Source organism: Pelophylax lessonae (genome assembly GCF_965119305.1).
Source record: "Pelophylax lessonae genome assembly, chromosome: 5".
Classification (NCBI taxonomy): domain Eukaryota; kingdom Metazoa; phylum Chordata; class Amphibia; order Anura; family Ranidae; genus Pelophylax; species Pelophylax lessonae.
In genome coordinates, this window is record NC_138772.1 from 319750476 (window position 1) to 319769226 (window position 18751).

Below are 18751 nucleotides of genomic sequence, written 5' to 3' on the forward strand. Positions count from 1 at the left end.
TATTTAAAACTTGTTTTAAATCACCTTCTGTATACTATTAATGACTTCCTGTCAGGCCAGTACTGCCTGGCAGGACAAGCACTGGTCTGGAAGGACATACTGATACATCCTCCCTCTTTAGCTGCTCGTGTGCGCCCACAGAGGTGCCCAGTAGCAGGATCTATGATTGCTGTGTCCCTTGGATCATCACAACCCTTTTCCACTCTCTCCAAAGCTGAGGGAAAAAAAATATTTTTTCTTTACATAAACTTTAAAAATGTAAATAAATTTAGATACATTTGGGTAGCTGACTGTAAGAGTCGGTTCACACTGGGGCGACACGACTCTGTACTACTTCGGGGGCGACTTGTGCATTACCATGCACCACGACTTCGGAGCGACTTGCAGGGACTTCCCATAATGGAAATCTATGCAAGTCGCTCCGAGGTCGCCCCGAAGTGGTACAGGAACCTTTTTCTAAGTCGGAGCGACTTGTGTGGCTCCTATTAGAACGGGTCCTGTAGCGGTCAATGGACCGAGAGGGAGCACGACTTGTCAGGCTGACAAGTCGCCTGACAAGTCGCGCTAGTGTGAACCGACTATAAAAGTTGTTTACCAGTCCTAACAGTAAATTAACTTTATGTTTTTTTCCTCAGTTACAGTACTTCTGAGCCATTTTTACAATACTGAACAGAGAAAATGCAATTGTTTACTTTAGTGAAGTGAAATGTTGAGTTTGATAGAATAGCTTCATGGAGGGTATGCACTTTTGCTTTACTTTTTATAAGTTGGTTGTCAGGAGGCACAATGATTTTTTAGAAATACTACGCACTTTCTCAAAAGTCATTCTTACAACAAACGCACTCAGGTAACATAGATAACATAGATAATAAAGGCACTATGACATTTAGAATGCACAAGCATTAATGAGCAATTGCCTGGAATCCTAAAACTTCTTCAGTTTTACTTTGTTAAATAAACACTAGCAAACCTTGCGTGTGGATAGCAATTAATCTGAATGAGTCAGTCTATCCAAACTGTTCCAAATACTTGATGATCAAATGAATTGCTCATAATAGTTGTTGCATAATAATGTTTTTTTCCTAGCCTCATACAAGAGAATGATATAGATTCTGCAACTGGCAGAATAAAGAGGAGCATTTGTAGTTTTTATTTTACCTCTTTCTACCTCATACTTACTATAGACCCATCATTTGACTGATTCTTTTAGTGAATAACCACCTTTGCACAATTCTGTCATTCTGCTAAGCAAGGGCAACAAAATAAAACATTTTATAAATGGTACTCTTTACCAATATTGTTCCATAAACCTGGATATTGGGCATCACTAAATGTACAGACTGGATCACTGTCCCATACGGACCGCCACAGTCAAGCCATTTAGCAATCAGTTCTTCCCCCAGATTCCATTGCTGTTATTATTGCAGCAGAGCGGAGAGGTGGAGACAGAACAGTCCAGGACGGAAAGCGGAAGCAGAGTAGTCCTAGCAACCAATCATCAGCTTGTTATTATAAAAAGTTAAAGTGATTGTAAACTAATGCCTTTTGTAAAGATATAAAAAAAACATTATAAATACCTTTTTTCCCTTTTTTATAAGTGATAACATTCCCTCTGTTCTTAGCTGCATAAGAGCTGGGGGAAGAAGAAGCAGCAGCACATTGAGCTTCCCACTGAATGGCTGTGCAGCGGGGACATGTCAGGACAAGTTTGATTATTGGAGGAGAGTACTCAAAGTTCCCAGCTTAGACAGAGAACTGACCACAGTGTGTTCTTCTGCCTAACGTGGTCAGTTTTCAATATGAAGTGTATGGAATAACAAACGATTAAGCTGCAGCAGCAGATTAGAAAGAGCCAAGACCAGAGGGAGAGGTAGGTTCAGCAGGGGAGCAAGCAGGATAGCAGCAAGAGGCAGTAGTTGGAGTTTACTATGTGGTGAGCTCTAGGGATGAGAAAAGGGTAGATGATGAGGTGGTAGACTGTCCATGGGTGTCACAGTTTAGAGAGGAGGAAAGTTCTGATGGAGAAGCAGAATAACAGTGAGGGAAGGTTTGGTTAAAGGACTGGGGCAGCTTACAGAGAACTGGAGGAAGTAGTCATCAAATCAATTGGATGGAGTACAGGCCACTGCTAGGGCCAGTCCAAAGAGTTCTGTAGTGTGGGCCTGTTTTTAACATACCTGCTGCCGACAGTCACCATTGTGGTGCCTGACTGCCTGCCTGCAGAGTATTGGCTGTGGTGACAGTACCAGCCATTTAGGTACCATAAGCAAGAGGAAACACCAAGCTTGGTGGGAGCAGCACCTCAGTGAGAAAAGTCAGAAGCAAAAGACCTGCACTCTTCATCCGCCATCCAATTTCTCACTTTCTGTTTCCTGCCACCTCCACATCGCTTTCTTGCTGCATAAGCTACAAAATCTGTGGCCTTTAGTGTAATGGAGGGTCTCATAACACACGGGGTTTCAGAGGCTTAAGATATACTTCGCCAAGTGGGGAAGAGGGTCATGGGGTCCTATTGTTTTCCGCAACCTCATCACACCCAGGCCAATTGTGATATGTCTCATATACATGTAAAAATCGTAATTTTTTTCTACTAGAAAAATTTTAGAACGTCCGGGCATTATGTATTTCATGAAAGGAAAGGCCCTAGTGAAAAAATGAATGGCTGTTACAATTTTTTTTAAGCTACATGATATTTGCACAGCAGTTTATCAAACACAACTTCTCATGAAAAAATACACGTTATAAACGCAATATAAAACCGTATTTTTTGTAAAATGTAAAAGATGATGTTCTGCCAAGTAAATAGATACCAAAAATTACACACTTTAAAACTGTGCAAGCCCGTGGAATGGTTGGTGACAAACTACGGTACATTAAATTATCCATAGGAGACGCTTTAAAGGCCTTTATAGGTTTCCAGTTTAGAGTTACACAGTAGGTCTGGTGGTAAAGTTATTGCTCTTATTCTGGCAAAACCACACATATGTGAGATCCAATTGATTGCATGCTTTACAGGCCAGTAACAGCTTTTAAACAACAAACAGAAACCAGAAGTGATTAAATACTAATCAAATCTGGTTTCGTTGGGCACAGAGGGAGGGCAGGTATGGATGTACCTTCACCCCTTCTATGTTTACCAGGCCCAACAGGTTACAGTGGTCCCTGACACTCCGATCATACTGGAGAGCCCGGGAGCGGCAACATTCAGCAGCAGGGGAGGGGGGCTCTACTGCGCCCTCTAAAAGTGATTGAGCGACTGTAGAGTCTATCGTGTCACTTCTACAGAAAAACCCATCACCAGCTGATAAAATTATACCAGGATCAGGGCTGCAGCTGGTATCACTGCTTTTCACTCAGGGTGTATACAGTATATATGTAAAATGGGTGGGAAACAGTTAATGGGCAGTTGAATAAAAGGTTCACCTCCTCCATTCATATACAAAAAAAATCTTCATAGAAGCTATTGTACAACTTCTGTAAATAGAGGAGGTGGGTGAAAAGGGAAGATATAGTCAGCACCTGTTGGGTGCATATGATAGGTCCCTCAGCTCTATTAACCCTGTGGCCCAAGAAAATTGCTATGGTGGAGGTGGGAGGGATTGAAGGATGGAAGATTTTAACTAAACTGTAGTCAGCAGCACAAGGGACACAAAGCTTTGACTGTAATTAATATCACTTGTGCTGATTTTTAAAAAAAATGTTTAAACTCAGGCTTTAACCACTTAAGCCCCGGAAGATTTTACCCCCTTCCTGACCAGGGGGTATTTTGCGATTCGGCACTGCGTGACTTTAACAGACAATTGCGCGGTCGTGCAACGCTGTACCTAAACAAATTTATAGTCCTTTTTTTCCCACAAACAGAGCTTTCTTTTGGTGGTATTTGATCACCTGTGCGATTTTTTGATCATGCGCTATAACCAAAAAAGAGCGTCAATTTTGCAAAAATAGCAATATTTTTCACATTTTTTTATATGAAATTCCCCCAAAAAAAATGAAAAAATCAAAATTTTTTAACATTTTCGGCCAATTTGTTTTATGCTACATATGTTTGGTAAAAAAAATCGCAAAAAGCGTATTTTGATTGGTTTGCGCAAAAGTTATCGCGTTTACTAACAAAGGGAATTGTAATGTGTAATTTTTGTTGTTTTTTATTTTACGCGCAATGGCGGCGATCTGCGATTTTTTTTGCGGGACTGCGACATTTGGGCGGACAGATCGGACCCTTGACTGACATTTTTGACACTTTTGGGGTTACCAGTGACATTTCTACAGTAATCAGTGCTATACATATGCACTGTTACTGTAAAATTACACTGGCAGTGAAGGGGTTAACTTTTTTTGAGAGGGAGGGACTGTGTGTGTCCCTAGGGGTGTGATTCTAACTGTGATTGGCTGTGGCTTGGCCTGTAGGAACAATGATCAACGGTCCTACATAGTAGAACCGTGAGATCATTGTTTGTACACAGGGGAGAATGACAGGCGGCTTGTTTACACTAGCCGCCTGACTTTCTCCCTCTGCAGCGGCGATCACAGAGTGACCGGTGGACATCGGGTCCGACGGTCACACGCGCGGGGGGGGTCCGTGATCACGCGGGAGCGAGAAAGCGCCTCCGGGGGCGCGCGCTCGCTCCCTAGACCCTCACAGGCTAGCGACGTAGATCTACGTCACTTTGCCTGTGAGGGGCTGACTGCCGGCATAAATCGTCGTTAGGCAGTCGGCAAGTGGTTAAGAACTATTGACACCTGAAGTAGAAAGTTGTCATATACAGTGGGTATAGAAAAGAATCCTCGCTCCCTTTAAAATAATTTTTTGCTTTGCAGCCTGAATTGAAGACAGACACAGTTTTCGTTGTATCCAGCTGTATTATAGCAGTGCAGTTTATAACATCAGAAACAGAATCACTGAGTTGGAAAAAGGATCACCCCTTGTGTCAGAATGTCGTTGAAGCACCTTTTGCTTTAATTTAGTCTTTTAGGATATGTCTATAAAATATTTGCCCACTCTTCTTTGCAACTCTCAAGCAGAACTGCTCAAGTTTAGTTAAATTTGATGGAGACTATTTGTGGACTGCAGTCTTCAAGCTATTCCACAGATTTTCAATGAGGTTTAAGCCTGCACTCTGACTAAGCCATGTATGTGCTTTGGGTCATTGTCATGTTGAACTGTAAACCTTCTTCCCATCGACAACTTTCTGGCAGAGGACAGCAGATTTTTCCTCAAAAACTTGACAGTATTTTGCCCCATCCATTTTTTCATCGATCCTGACAAGTGCTCCAGTCCCTGCTGCAAAGAAACACCCCCATAACAGGATATTACCACCTCCATGCTTTACTGTAGGAATGGTGAGCTGTATGGGATTTCCATCAGACATATCGTTTGGTGTTGAGGCCAAATAATTTGATTTTAGTCCCATCTGACCATAACACCTTTTTCCATGTGGTCTCAGAATCTTTAAGGTGTTTTTTGACAAAGTCGTGACTGCCTGCGGTCTTTCTTGAGGAGTAGCTTTTTTCTTGCAACCCTCCCATACAAGTAACATTTATGGAGAATTTGTGATATTATTGTCACATGCACACAATGACCACTCTTCATTATAAATTCCTGCAACTGCTTCAGAATTGCTGTAATCCTCTGGGTAGCCTCTCTGACCAGTTTCCGCCTGACCTTTTGATCCAGTTTTAAGTGACGTCCTGATCCAGATGTGTTGTACCAAATACCTTCCACTTCTTAATAAAATAATTTACTGTGCTTCTACACATTGATAATGTCACACAAAAGAGTGCAGCACTCTCCTTAAATAAAGTGCATTCAAATATAGTGCATAAATAAATATCTGAAAACAGTGTAAAAAATCATCTATGTATAATAAATGAATTAAAAACGCGAGTCCATCTTTTCTTTTAAATATATATACAATCCATCAATAAATGATTCAATGTCCGTGAAAAAAAAGGGGTGCAGTCCCGTACACCAGAAACTCTTCAGTAATTGTCTCTGATAACCACAGTGCCCTTCACCCCAACTATGGGTGTCTTCTCAGTTCTCACCTGCTTGAATGGACCTCACTAATTAAAGGAGGTCTATATGCACTTTGCAGTGTTATAGGTGGCACCGCTCCCACTAGCCATACACTTCAAATCCGTGGTGCTCAGCAGCTCTCAGCATGTTGTCAATCATATAGGAGGCAAGAGCAAAGAACCATAGTGCAAATCACTAATAAAAAGCATGTATTTCCATGTAAAAATCCACTCACATTTCAGAAGTAAAAAATGAGCATTTCACAATACAATCCTCTGCGTACACAGCTCCACCTAGTCCCAGCGTGATTATGTACCGCCCACCTCACGCGTAGCACCCAATGGCCTTTCTCAAAGGTTCAAGCCTTACCCACTGATCAGCTTCCCCTGTGGCGAATAGGCGCGCGCGCACTGATTACTGTAGTAATGTCACTGGTCCCCCCAAAAGGGTCAAAAATGTCAGTTAGGTGTCCGATCTGTCCGCCGCAATGTCGCAGTTCCTCTAAAAATCACTGATCGCCGCCATTACTAATAAAAATAAATAAATAAAAGAAATTACATAAATCTTCCCCCTAGTTTGTAGACGTGATAACTTTTGCGGAAGCCAATCAATATACACTTATTGGGATTTTTTTCACCAAAAATATGTAGCAGAATACAAATTGGCCTAAATACATAAAAAAAATTTGATTTTACATTTTTTTTTTATTGGGAATGTTATATAGCAGTTCTCACTTATGGAAGAGTTAATCATGAAAATATGTTTTAATCATTATCAATCATTTTGTACTGAAAAAAAACATTTTTTTATTTATTTATTTTTTTTAACTTTGATTTTAACTTCAGAAAAGATTCAGCACTAATTCATTATGTGACTTCCCATGTAATGACATGCTTAAAAATATGCCTGACTTTGACGAACAGAGTCGAAATGTCACTTGTCAACAACTTTCACTTCAATCATTTTATTTACGTGAGTGCCACTATTATGAACTAACCTGTAGAATGATGACTTTGTAACAAAGGGAAACTTGTAGAATGTTGACTTCCTCACAAAAGAAACTGGGTTCATCATGAAGAAAAACTGGTTAAAATATGCAGTGGAGTACTATTTACTTTTTATTTTAAATGTTTAAATAACATTTCTGTTTTTAGTACCTCTTACGTTTGATGAAATTCATCTAATATCAGTGACACATCTTTCTTTTCTGTGTATGACGTATTGAATATTTTCCACACCGGAGGCGAAAACACCTTTGAGAAATGTCCCAGATGACAAATATAAAGTAAAGAAGTAAATACATTTACAGTAAATGCGTGATGATTCTTTTCATCAACCAGCTATTTTATTTGCACGACAATGAAAACTACCTTTTGCACCAAATCTTGTCAAGGCTCCGTTCACATCTAGGCATCCCGGATTGCGGACAGAATCACAGGCCGCCTATTACCCAAAAGAAGTTCCTGTGCTTCTTTTGGGCGACAGGCGTTCCGCAATTCTGTTTGTGCGATTTTACTGTGATTCGCCAGGCGACAATTGGAAGTGACAAGGATTGCAAGGATTTCGGGACGCCTAGATGTGAATGGACCCTAAGGTATCCATATACGTTAGGCAACAAGATGTAATAACCGTGTTGGCATGTATCAAAATGAGAGCAAAATACAGTACATCCTAAATACAGCTCTATTCTTCAGAAGGACCTGTGTATGTAAGTGCCAATGATCTGATAATAATAACATTGGTGCATTAAATGTTGGCCATCTATATATGGGTATATATCCAGTGCTTTTCTTTTTCTCGAAGGGCTAGTTCACACCACATGCATTCCAGTGGGTTTTTTTTTGCATCCAAAGTGTATAGAAAGTAGGTTACATTGTTTTCAATGGCGTTGTTCACACCCGTGTTTGCAATTCCAGTGCGTTCCCATTCCAGAAAAAAAAGTAGAACACGCTGCATTTTTTCTGCAAAGAACTGTACTGGAATGTGGTAAAATGCATCAAAAATGCAACAAAAACGCACCTTGACGCATAAAAATCTTGTCAAAAATGCGCATGTAGAAACACATCCAGAATGGATCTGGAGGACGCTTTTGTGGTATGAACTAGCCATAATAAATAGTGTTGAGCGAACACGGACTGTATTATTCGTGTTCGTACCGAATAATTGGATTTTTTGTACCCGAACACGGACACGGACACTTTACTGTATGTTCGGGTAAAAATCCGTGTTCGGTCGTTTTATTTCCGGGTTTTGCATGCTTTGGCGCTCTTTTCATGGCGGGCTTTCAACAGCCAATCAACAATCGTTTAACTGGTGTGCCTTAAGCCATCCCAGCCATGCCTGCAAATGTCTTAGTAGCTGTGATTGGCCGTCTGAAGCATGTGACCAAGTCTTTATAAGTTCGAGGCAGCCGCAGCGGCGTCATTATGCTGCTTATATCAGGGACAGAGCACACATCAACGTGCTGGCTGCTGATTAGGGAAAGATAGGCAGGAAAAAACCATTTGTGTCCGGATAGAATTGAGGGACAGGTCGGAGTGTTTAGGCAGGGCGAGTTGTAGGCATTTTAGGGATAGAGTCTGCTGAATTATAGGGTCAGTGTCTTCTACAAACTACAATCGATATTGCTGTGTGGGGGGTGGGGTGAATCTGCACTCAATCCTGATCTACGATCTCTTCTCAATCCTGTTAGGGACAGAGTCTGCTGAATTTTAGGGAAACTGTGTTCTACAAACTACAATCGATATTGCTGTGTGGTGTGGGATTGGAGATAGGCAGGTGTCAGTGATCCACATCCATTTTTCTGTGTGTGAGCTGCAGTGAACACAATCTTTTTGGGCTGCAGTGAACACAATCTTTTTGGGCTGCAGTGAACACAATCTTTTTGGGCTGCAGTGAACACAATCTTTTTGGGCTGCAGTGAACACAATCTTTTTGGGCTGCAGTGAACACAATCTTTTTGGGCTGCAGTGAACACAATCTTTTTGGGCTGCAGTGAACACAATCTTTTTGGGGTGCAGTGAACAAAATCTTTTTGGGGTGCAGTGAACACAATCCTTTTTGGTGTGCAGTGAACACAATCTTTGTGGGGTGCAGTGAACAAAATCCTTTGTGGGGTGCAGTGAACACAATCTTTTTGGGGTGCAGTGAACAAAATCCTTTTTGGGGTGCAGTGAACAACATCCTTTTTGGGGTGCAGTGAACACAATCTTTTTGGGGTGCAGTGAACAAAATCCTTTGTGGGGTGCAGTGAACACAATCTTTTTGGGGTGCAGTGAACACAATCTTTTTGGGGTGGAGTGAACAACATCCTTTTTGGGGTGCAGTGAACAAAATCCTTTTTGGGGTGCAGTGAACAAAATCATTTTTGGGGTGCAGTGAACACAATCTTTTTGGGGTGCAGTGAACACAATCTTTGTGGGGTGCAGTGAACACAATCTTTTTGGGGTGGAGTGAACAACATCCTTTTTGGGGTGCAGTGAACAACATCCTTTTTGGGGTGCAGTGAACACAATCTTTTTGGGGTGCAGTGAACACAATCTTTGTGGGGTACAGTGAACAGAATCTTTGTGGGGTGCAGTGAACACAATCTTTGGGGGGTACAGTGAACACAATCTTTTTGGGGTGCAGTGAACACAATCTTTGTGGGGTGCAGTGAACACAATCTTTTTGGGGTGGAGTGAACAAAATCATTTTTGGGGTGCAGTGAACAACATCCTTTTTGGGGTGCAGTGATCAAAATCCTTTTTGGGGTGCAGTGAACACAATCTTTTTGGGGTGCAGTGAACAAAATCCTTTGTGGGGTGCAGTGAACAGAATCTTTGTGGGGTGCAGTGAACACAATCTTTGGGGGGGTACAGTGAACACAATCTTTTTGGGGTGCAGTGAACACAATCTTTGTGGGGTACAGTGAACAGTATCTTTGTGGGGTGCAGTGAACACAATCTTTGGGGGGTACAGTGAACACAATCTTTTTGGGGTGCAGTGAACACAATCTTTGTGGGGTGCAGTGAACACAATCTTTGGGGGGGTACAGTGAACACAATCTTTTTGGGGTGCAGTGAACAACATCCTTTTAGGGTGCAGTGAACACAATCTTTGTGGGGTGCAGTGAACAACATCCTTTTAGGGTGCAGTGAACACAATCTTTGTGGGGTACAGTGAACAGAATCTTTGTGGGGTGCAGTGAACACAATCTTTGGGGGGTACAGTGAACACAATCTTTGTGAGGTGCAGTGAACACAATCTTTGTGGGGTGCAGTGAACACAATCATTGTGGGGTGCAGTGAACTCAATCTTTGTGGGGTACAGTGAACACAATCTCATACTTCTGAAGATTTGAGGGTGCTGCCTGTTCCATACTCCCCCTACTCCTCATCTAGCCTTTTAGGGGTACAAACAATGGTAATTGGGGCCTAGTGTGGTTGTGTACGTGTGATATACATACACTTTTTTTGGATCATATTTTCTATTCCACTATTTAATCAAAAACCTTTGGGGATCAGTTAAATTGGGGGATAGTCTGTGTTGGTACGTGTGAGAGAGATCCACCTTTCCAAGTTGTTGGGGTTCATCTCATACTTCTGAAGGTTTGAGGGTGCTGCCTGTTCCATACTCCCCCTACTCCTAGCCTTTTAGGGGTACAAACAATAGTAATTGGGGCCTAGTGTGGTTGTGTACGTGTGATATACATACACTTTTTTTGGATCATATTTTCTATTCCGCTATTTAATCAAAAACCTTTGGGGATCAGTTAAATTGGGGGATAGTCTGTGTTGGTACGTGTGAGAGAGATCCACCTTTCCAAGTTGTTGGGGTTCATCTCATACTTCTGAAGGTTTGAGGGTGCTGCCTGTTCCATACCCCCCCTACTCCTCATCTAGCCTTTTAGGGGTACAAACAATAGTAATTGGGGCCTAGTGTGGTTGTGTACGTGTGATATACATACACTTTTTTTGGATCATATTTTCTATTCCGCTATTTAATCAAAAACCTTTGGGGATCAGTTAAATTGGGGGATAGTCTGTGTTGGTACGTGTGAGAGAGATCCACCTTTCCAAGTTGTTGGGGTTCATCTCATACTTCTGAAGGTTTGAGGGTGCTGCCTGTTCCATACTCCCCCTACTCCTAGCCTTTTAGGGGTACAAACAATAGTAATTGGGGCCTAGTGTGGTTGTGTACGTGTGATATACATACACTTTTTTTGGATCATATTTTCTATTCCGCTATTTAATCAAAAACCTTTGGGGATCAGTTAAATTGGGGGATAGTCTGTGTTGGTACGTGTGAGAGAGATCCACCTTTCCAAGTTGTTGGGGTTCATCTCATACTTCTGAAGGTTTGAGGGTGCTGCCTGTTCCATACCCCCCCTACTCCTCATCTAGCCTTTTAGGGGTACAAACAATAGTAATTGGGGCCTAGTGTGGTTGTGTACGTGTGATATACATACACTTTTTTTGGATCATATTTTCTATTCCGCTATTTAATCAAAAACCTTTGGGGATCAGTTAAATTGGGGGATAGTCTGTGTTGGTACGTGTGAGAGAGATCCACCTTTCCAAGTTGTTGGGGTTCATCTCATACTTCTGAAGGTTTGAGGGTGCTGCCTGTTCCATACTCCCCCTACTCCTAGCCTTTTAGGGGTACAAACAATAGTAATTGGGGCCTAGTGTGGTTGTGTACGTGTGATATACATACACTTTTTTTGGATCATATTTTCTATTCCGCTATTTAATCAAAAACCTTTGGGGATCAGTTAAATTGGGGGATAGTCTGTGTTGGTACGTGTGAGAGAGATCCACCTTTCCAAGTTTTTGGGGTTCATCTCATACTTCTGAAGATTTGAGGGTGCTGCATGTTCCATACTCCTCTTCCTCATCCTCCCTTTAGGGTAGGAAAAAATTTAATCGGGCCTAGTCTGTGTTTGTACGTGTGAGATACACAGTTTTTTATCCTATTCCGCTATTCAATACACACCCTTTTGGTGTAAAAAACATTAAATTGCGGCATAGTTTGCATATTTGACATTTGCATATATTGTGCCTTGTTGCGCTGTTTTGGGTACTCCACCAACATGGCCAGTGGCAATGACGCCATTCTCAGCTTAACTATCCCACTTCTATGCCTCCTTGAAAAAACAATTTGGGCGATGATGGAAGAGGATGTGGCACAGGATGAGGAGGAGGAGGAGGAGGATGAAGAGGTAACATTTCAAAGGCTTTCAGGGCAGTCATTCGCAAGGGGCTCCGAGGGTGGGTTCCTGCACACACAAACGCCAGGGACACAATTGTCCAGCAGGGGCACAGTTCTGGAGGATGAGGAGGATGAGGAGGATGAGGAGGAGGAGGAGCTGGAGGAGGAGATGGAACCATGTTCACAGCAGGGTGGCACCCAGGCCAGCTCATGGCCATCACTGGTGCGTGGCTGGGGGGATACAGAGGACACGGACGATACACCTCCCACAGAGGACAGCCTTTCGTCGCCTCTGGGCAGCCTGGCACACATGAGCGATTACATGCTGCAGTGTCTCCACAACGACCGCCGAGTTGCCCACATTCTAACTTGTGCTGATTACTGGGTGGCCACGCTGCTGGATCCCCGTTACAAGGACAACGTACCGTCCTTAATTCACTCACTGGAGCGCGATCGCAAGATGCGCGAGTACAAGCGCACGCTGGTAGACGCCATGCTGCTGGCATTCCCATCTGACAGCGGGGCCACAGTGGAAGCACAAGGCAGAGGAGGAGGAGGAGGAGGTCGCCAACGCAACCAGGGCACCGCCAGCACCTCAGAAGGCAGGGTTAGCATGGCCGAAATGTGGAAAAGCTTTGTCAGCACGCCACAACAAACAGCAGCACCAGCAGCTCAGATGGAACGTCTTAGCAGGAGGCAGCATTTTACCAACATGGTGGAGCAGTATGTGTGCACACGCCTACATGTAGTGAATGACGGGTCTGCCCCCTTCAACTTCTGGGTCTCCAAATTGGGCACATGGCCTGAGCTTGCCCTTTACGCCTTGGAGGTGCTGGCGTGCCCTGCAGCCAGTGTATTATCTGAACGGGTATTTAGCACGGCTGGGGGCGTTATAACAGACAAGCGCAGCCGCCTGTCCAGAGACAATGTGGACAAGCTCACGTTCATTAAAATGAACCAGGCATGGATCCCACGGGACTTTTCCGTACCTTATGCAGAATAGCAATGGATACCGACCTTACCCACCCATTGTTCCATTTTTGCTCTTTCTCACTCTTTTGGGGTGTACCCTCATTTAAAATTTTTGAAAAGAAGCAGTGTTGGCTACCTCGTCCTCCTCCTCAGGGCCAGATTAATGTAGGGGCTATTGGAGCTGCAGCTCCAGGCCCCTACCTTTTATATAGGCCCCGGGTTGGCCATATTCACTGTTACCGCTCTTCTGTCACTTGTAAACACAGAAGTCTGGCTTCTATGCTCGCTTCCCCAGGCAGCACCCTCAGAACCTCCCCACACAGCGTGAAGGCCGGACAAGGAGGGACAGTTGGCAATGCATGGATGTGTTTATGGGCTTCAGAGACAGCATCCCATGTTGAATTAGGCATGCATGGCTGCACCCTTCCTCCTCTGGGTGCATGGCAAGGCACGGCCCTTAAGGCCCTTCAAAATCCTCAGCACCAAGCCCATGATGCTGTTAATCCGGCCCTGGTCCTCCTCCACCGCCGCTTCCACCTACACCGCCCATAGGTGTGCGCAGCCTATTGCATTAAGGTGTGCACCCCAAAGTTGAAATACACATGCATGTGTTTGCCAGCAGGGAGAGTAATGTATCGGGGCCATGTACCTGTAGGCAAGGAGAAATAGAGCAGAGCAGGTCCCAGGGAGATCTTTCCCATCTCCTCACTGGCAATGCTATGTGCCCTAGGTGATTAGGGTGTGCCCAGGCACACCCAGCACACCCTGTGCGCACGCCTATGTCACCGCCACATCCACCACCACCTCAACCTCCCTCCTACTCCATATGGGCCTCGTCCTTCAGAGATGAAGAAGAACATTGTTTTATTTTTCTGTTTTTTTTTGTTGTTTTAAGTTATTTCCCTATCCACATTTGTTTGCAGAGCACTTGCCATGCTCTTAATTACGTTTTGCTGCCATTTGCAGCACTCTAGCCCTTTCCTTTGGTGTTTTAGAGCCATTTTAGTGCCTTAAAGTTCGGGTCCCCATTGACTTCAATGGGGTTCGGTGTCCGGGAAAAGTTCGGTAAAAGTCCGGGACACGGACCCGGACTTTTTTTTAAAGTTCGGCCGAACCCATCGAACACGGACATCTAGGTGTCCGCTCAACCCTAATAATAAATAAAGAAGAGGTCACAAAACATGCACATTGGTTAGCTATGACTGTGGCATATATTTGTGCAATGGAAAGAAAGGATTTTGTGAGTATATGTAGCACCTAAGTGTCATAGACAGTGTATTACTGGATTTTAAACAGTATAGATTTGTTATATCACTTATTTTTAATGTTTTACATAGCTATACTTTCAAAAAGGGGCCAGTCTATAGTGATCTAGCAGGCCTTTATTTTTTAACTAATGTTCAGCTAAAGGCACGGAGAGGTTGATTTACTAAAGGCAAAATGATTGTGCACTTTAAAGTGGATGTAAACCCTCATATATCCCGAGTGAAGTGAACAGCCCCAGATGATACACAGAGATTAAACAAATCTCCCTACATAAGTTTTATTTTGTATATCTGGTGTCTTCAGCTTTCTACACTGTTTTTCTTCCTGTTCCAGCACTGGGTGTGGAGTCTTGGCATACACTGTGTGCCAGCTGATTGGAGGAAAGGCAACCCCCCGCCACATAGGCAGAGGAAGGAATAAACATGTAGAACTGTGCTGTGAATAGACCATCTTTCTGCTAATCTATCTCTGTGCACCCACCCCGACCCAAATTTCTAGCTGCTTTTATCTCCTCCGTCTGAGAACTTGTCAGAAGCTATCATGCTAATAACAGAAGAACAGAGCAGCAGAAAGGAACGGGACTTAGGGCTTTGGAAGGAGATAAGCAAACACTACAGATATATGTGCTCAGGTCAGATTTCATGAATGGGGTTTACATCCACTTTAGTTGCAATTGTTCTAAATCTGAGGGGAAGCCCTGAAATGAGGGGAATCTCTGCTGAATTTTATCATCCAATCACGTGCAAGCAAAAATGCCTTTTTTGTTTTTTTTCCTTGCATGTGATTAAGTATTCTTTGCAAAGTGAAGCTTAACCTCATTTACTAAGCTCTGGAGCAACTGCACATGTAGTGCACAGTATTTTTTCGCCTTTAATAAATTAACCCCTTAGACTGTGCACTTTTCAAAAGCAGTGGTTCCAGAATTTAGTAAATGAGGGCAAACGGTGCTGACTTCCATCATCCAATCATGTGCACACAAAAATCTTGTTTTTTGTATTTGTTTTTCCTTGCATGTGATTGGATATTCTTTGAAAAGTGAAGCTTCACCTCATTTAGTAATCTCTGGAGCAATGGCACTTGCAGAGTGCACTTGCAAAATACACAATCAATTTTCCTTTAGAAAATCAACACCAATGTGTCAAATAAAACAAGCATATTCAAATTGCTAAAGGGATAACTGAACATATTTACTAAATCTGGAGCTCTCAGAATCTGACTCAGCTGTGCATGGTAGCCAATCAGCTTCTAACTTCAGCTTGTTCAATTAACCACTTTAATACAGGGCACTTCCCTCCCTTCCTGCCCAGGCCAATTTTCCCCTTTTAGCGCTGTTGCAATTTGAATGACAATTGCGCGGTCATGCAACACTGTACCTACACAAAATTTATGTCATTTTCCCCCCACAAATAGAGATTTCTTTTGGTGGTATTTGATCACCTGTGCGATTTTTACTTTTTGCTAAACAAAAAAAGACCGAAAAGTTTGAAAAAAAAAAAAGTTTTTTTGTTTATGTTATACAATTTTGTAAATAAATAAGTTTTTTCCTGCACTGATGAGCACTGATGAGACTGCACTGACAGGCACTGATGAGGAGGCACTGATGGGGTGGCACTGATGGGGTGGCACTGATAGGCGGCACTGATAGGCGGCACTGATAGGCGGCACTGATATGCGGCACTGATAGGTAGCACAGATATGCAGCATTGGTGGTCACTGATAGGCGGCACTGCTGGGCACTGATAGGCGGCATTGATGGACACTGATAGGTGGCACTGATGGGCACTGATAGGTGGCACTGACGGGCACTAATGGGCACTGATAGGCGGCACTGGTGGGCACTGATGGGTGGCACTGACGGGCGGCACTGATGGGCACTGATAGGCGGCACTGGTGGGCAATAATGGGCACTGGTGGGCGACACTAAAGGATAGCAATGATGGGCACTTGTAGGCAGCACTGATAGGGAGGACACTGGTGGGCATCACTGATGGGGAGGGCCATTTGGGGCTCCCTGAGCCCTGATTGCCATCCCTGGTGGCCATAGTGGGCATCCCTGGGGTCATAGTGGGCATCCCTGGGGTCATAGTGGGCATCCCTGGGGTCATAGTGGGAATCCCTGGTGGATCTAGTGGCATTCCCCCCCCCCCCCGAGGGTCTGCACTGGTAATCAATGATCTGATTACCAGTGCCGACCCCCCCCTTTGCTTGTGCCTATCAGGCACGAACTAAGGAAAGCCGATCAACGGCTGTTCCTATTTACTATGTGACCAGCCGTGATTGGACACGGCTGATCACATGGTAAAGAGCCTCCATCAGAGGCTCTTTACCGAGATCGGAGATGCAGGGTGTCAGGCTGACACCTCGCATCACCGGTCGCCGCTCTGCGTGCCCCCGGGGGGCGCCCAGAGCTGTGTTATCCTGCCGCCGTCATATGACGTCCGGTCAGGATAACACAACCACATTCCCGCCGTCAATTTGTAATAGGGCGGGCGGGAAGTGGTTAAGCTTTAATAATTAAACATGGAAGCTGATTGGTTTCTATGCAGAGCTGTACCAGACTTTGCATGTTAATCCCCTCCCCATTATCTTCATCCTGTGGACCCTTAACACTGCATGTATAAAATATATAATGTTAAGTGACTTTAAACTGACATAAAATAGTATGCATTCATTACCTTTATATTGACAGACCATTTGTAGTTAAACTGTTTGTTACCCCAGCATTTCAAATTCCAGATATGGGCCTGCTGTACCATGTAGTTGTGTGAAAAAGTCAGCTTTTTTTCTTTTTTTTTGCCACCTTTGTGTAAAATCCATGGTGTTCCTGCTAGTCCCTTTGCTTTCCTGTTAAAATCTGACCACACTAGGCAGGATAGCTTAACCTGGTCAGTTCCCCAGCTGTTCTGGCAAATCAGCCTGCTCTCCTCCAATGATCAGACTTGTCCTGACACTAGTGTTGCTACCTCATCCCTTTAAACCAGGACACACATTAATTACACAGGTTCGGTGGCTGATTAAGGTGGTAATTAAACTCACTTGGTGCCCTTATGTGCATTATACCAGCCTCAGAACCTGTGTAATGAATATGTGTCCTGGATTAATGAAACAATAACGTTTTATGCGTTTCATTGGTGAACTTGAACATGGCAATCATTAACAGTGCAGGCCCAACCAGAACATGTCGCCCACCACCTCCGGACACCCCCCTCTGGGAACAAACTGTGCCCTGGGGCAGAGGGCCGCACGTCCAGTCCCAAGCCCTCATTTCAACAATATTCATTATAGTTTCCAACGATCATGTTTCTGAATGGCTTTTTTTGTAACCTCTAACAGGAGGCGCTATAAAATGGTGTGCTTAATTAGGACAAAGGATAGTCAACAAAAACAAAGAAGAATTAGAGGAGAAAGGGGAAGGGGGGTAAAGGAGGGTGGAAGTGAAATAAAGAGAAAGGACGGTGTCGGTGTCCAAGTGTCAATCAGTGGCTCCTCCACATAAGGAGCCAAAATCTCTGCCCCCAGATCATGAGGGCCCTGACAGGTATTTCATCCATGGCTCCCATATTTTTTCAAAGAGGGTTAGCTTATCGTTAAGGATGGCCGCCATTCTTTCCTTATTCATGATTAGAGGTGTACTGAACTGTTCGCCGGCAGACAGTTCCCGGCGAACTTAGCATGTTCGGGTTCGCCGCTGCGGGCGAACATATGCGATGTTCGGTCCGCCCACTATAATACATCATTGAGGCAAACTTTGACCCTGAACTTCACAGTCAGCAGGCACATTTCCAGCCAATCAGCATACCTCCCTCCCACACCCTCCCACCTCCTATAAATAAGCAAGGGCAGCATCCATCTTAGATCATTCTGAAGCAGTGTGTTAGTGAGAGCAGGGAGAGCTGCTGCTGCTGCTGCTGCTGTTAATAGCTAGGGAGCTAGGGACAGTTGTTAGTCAGTGTTCCTGGTCTTGCTAGTCAGTGTTCTTGGTCCACTACTGCTGTAAGGACAGCATCCTGACAGCACCCCAAAAAGCCCTTCTAAGGGCTGGTATTTGTGTAATTTTTTATATATATATATATATATATATATATATATATATATCTAGTGTCCCCAAAAGCCCTTTTAAGGACTGGTAATTGAGTTTTTTCTTTATTTATATATATATATATATATATATATATATATATATATATATATATATATATATCTAGTGTCCCCAAAAGCCCTTTTAAGGGCTGGTAATTGAGGATTTTTTTTTATTTATTTATATATATATATATATATATCTAGTGTCCCCAAAAGCCCTTT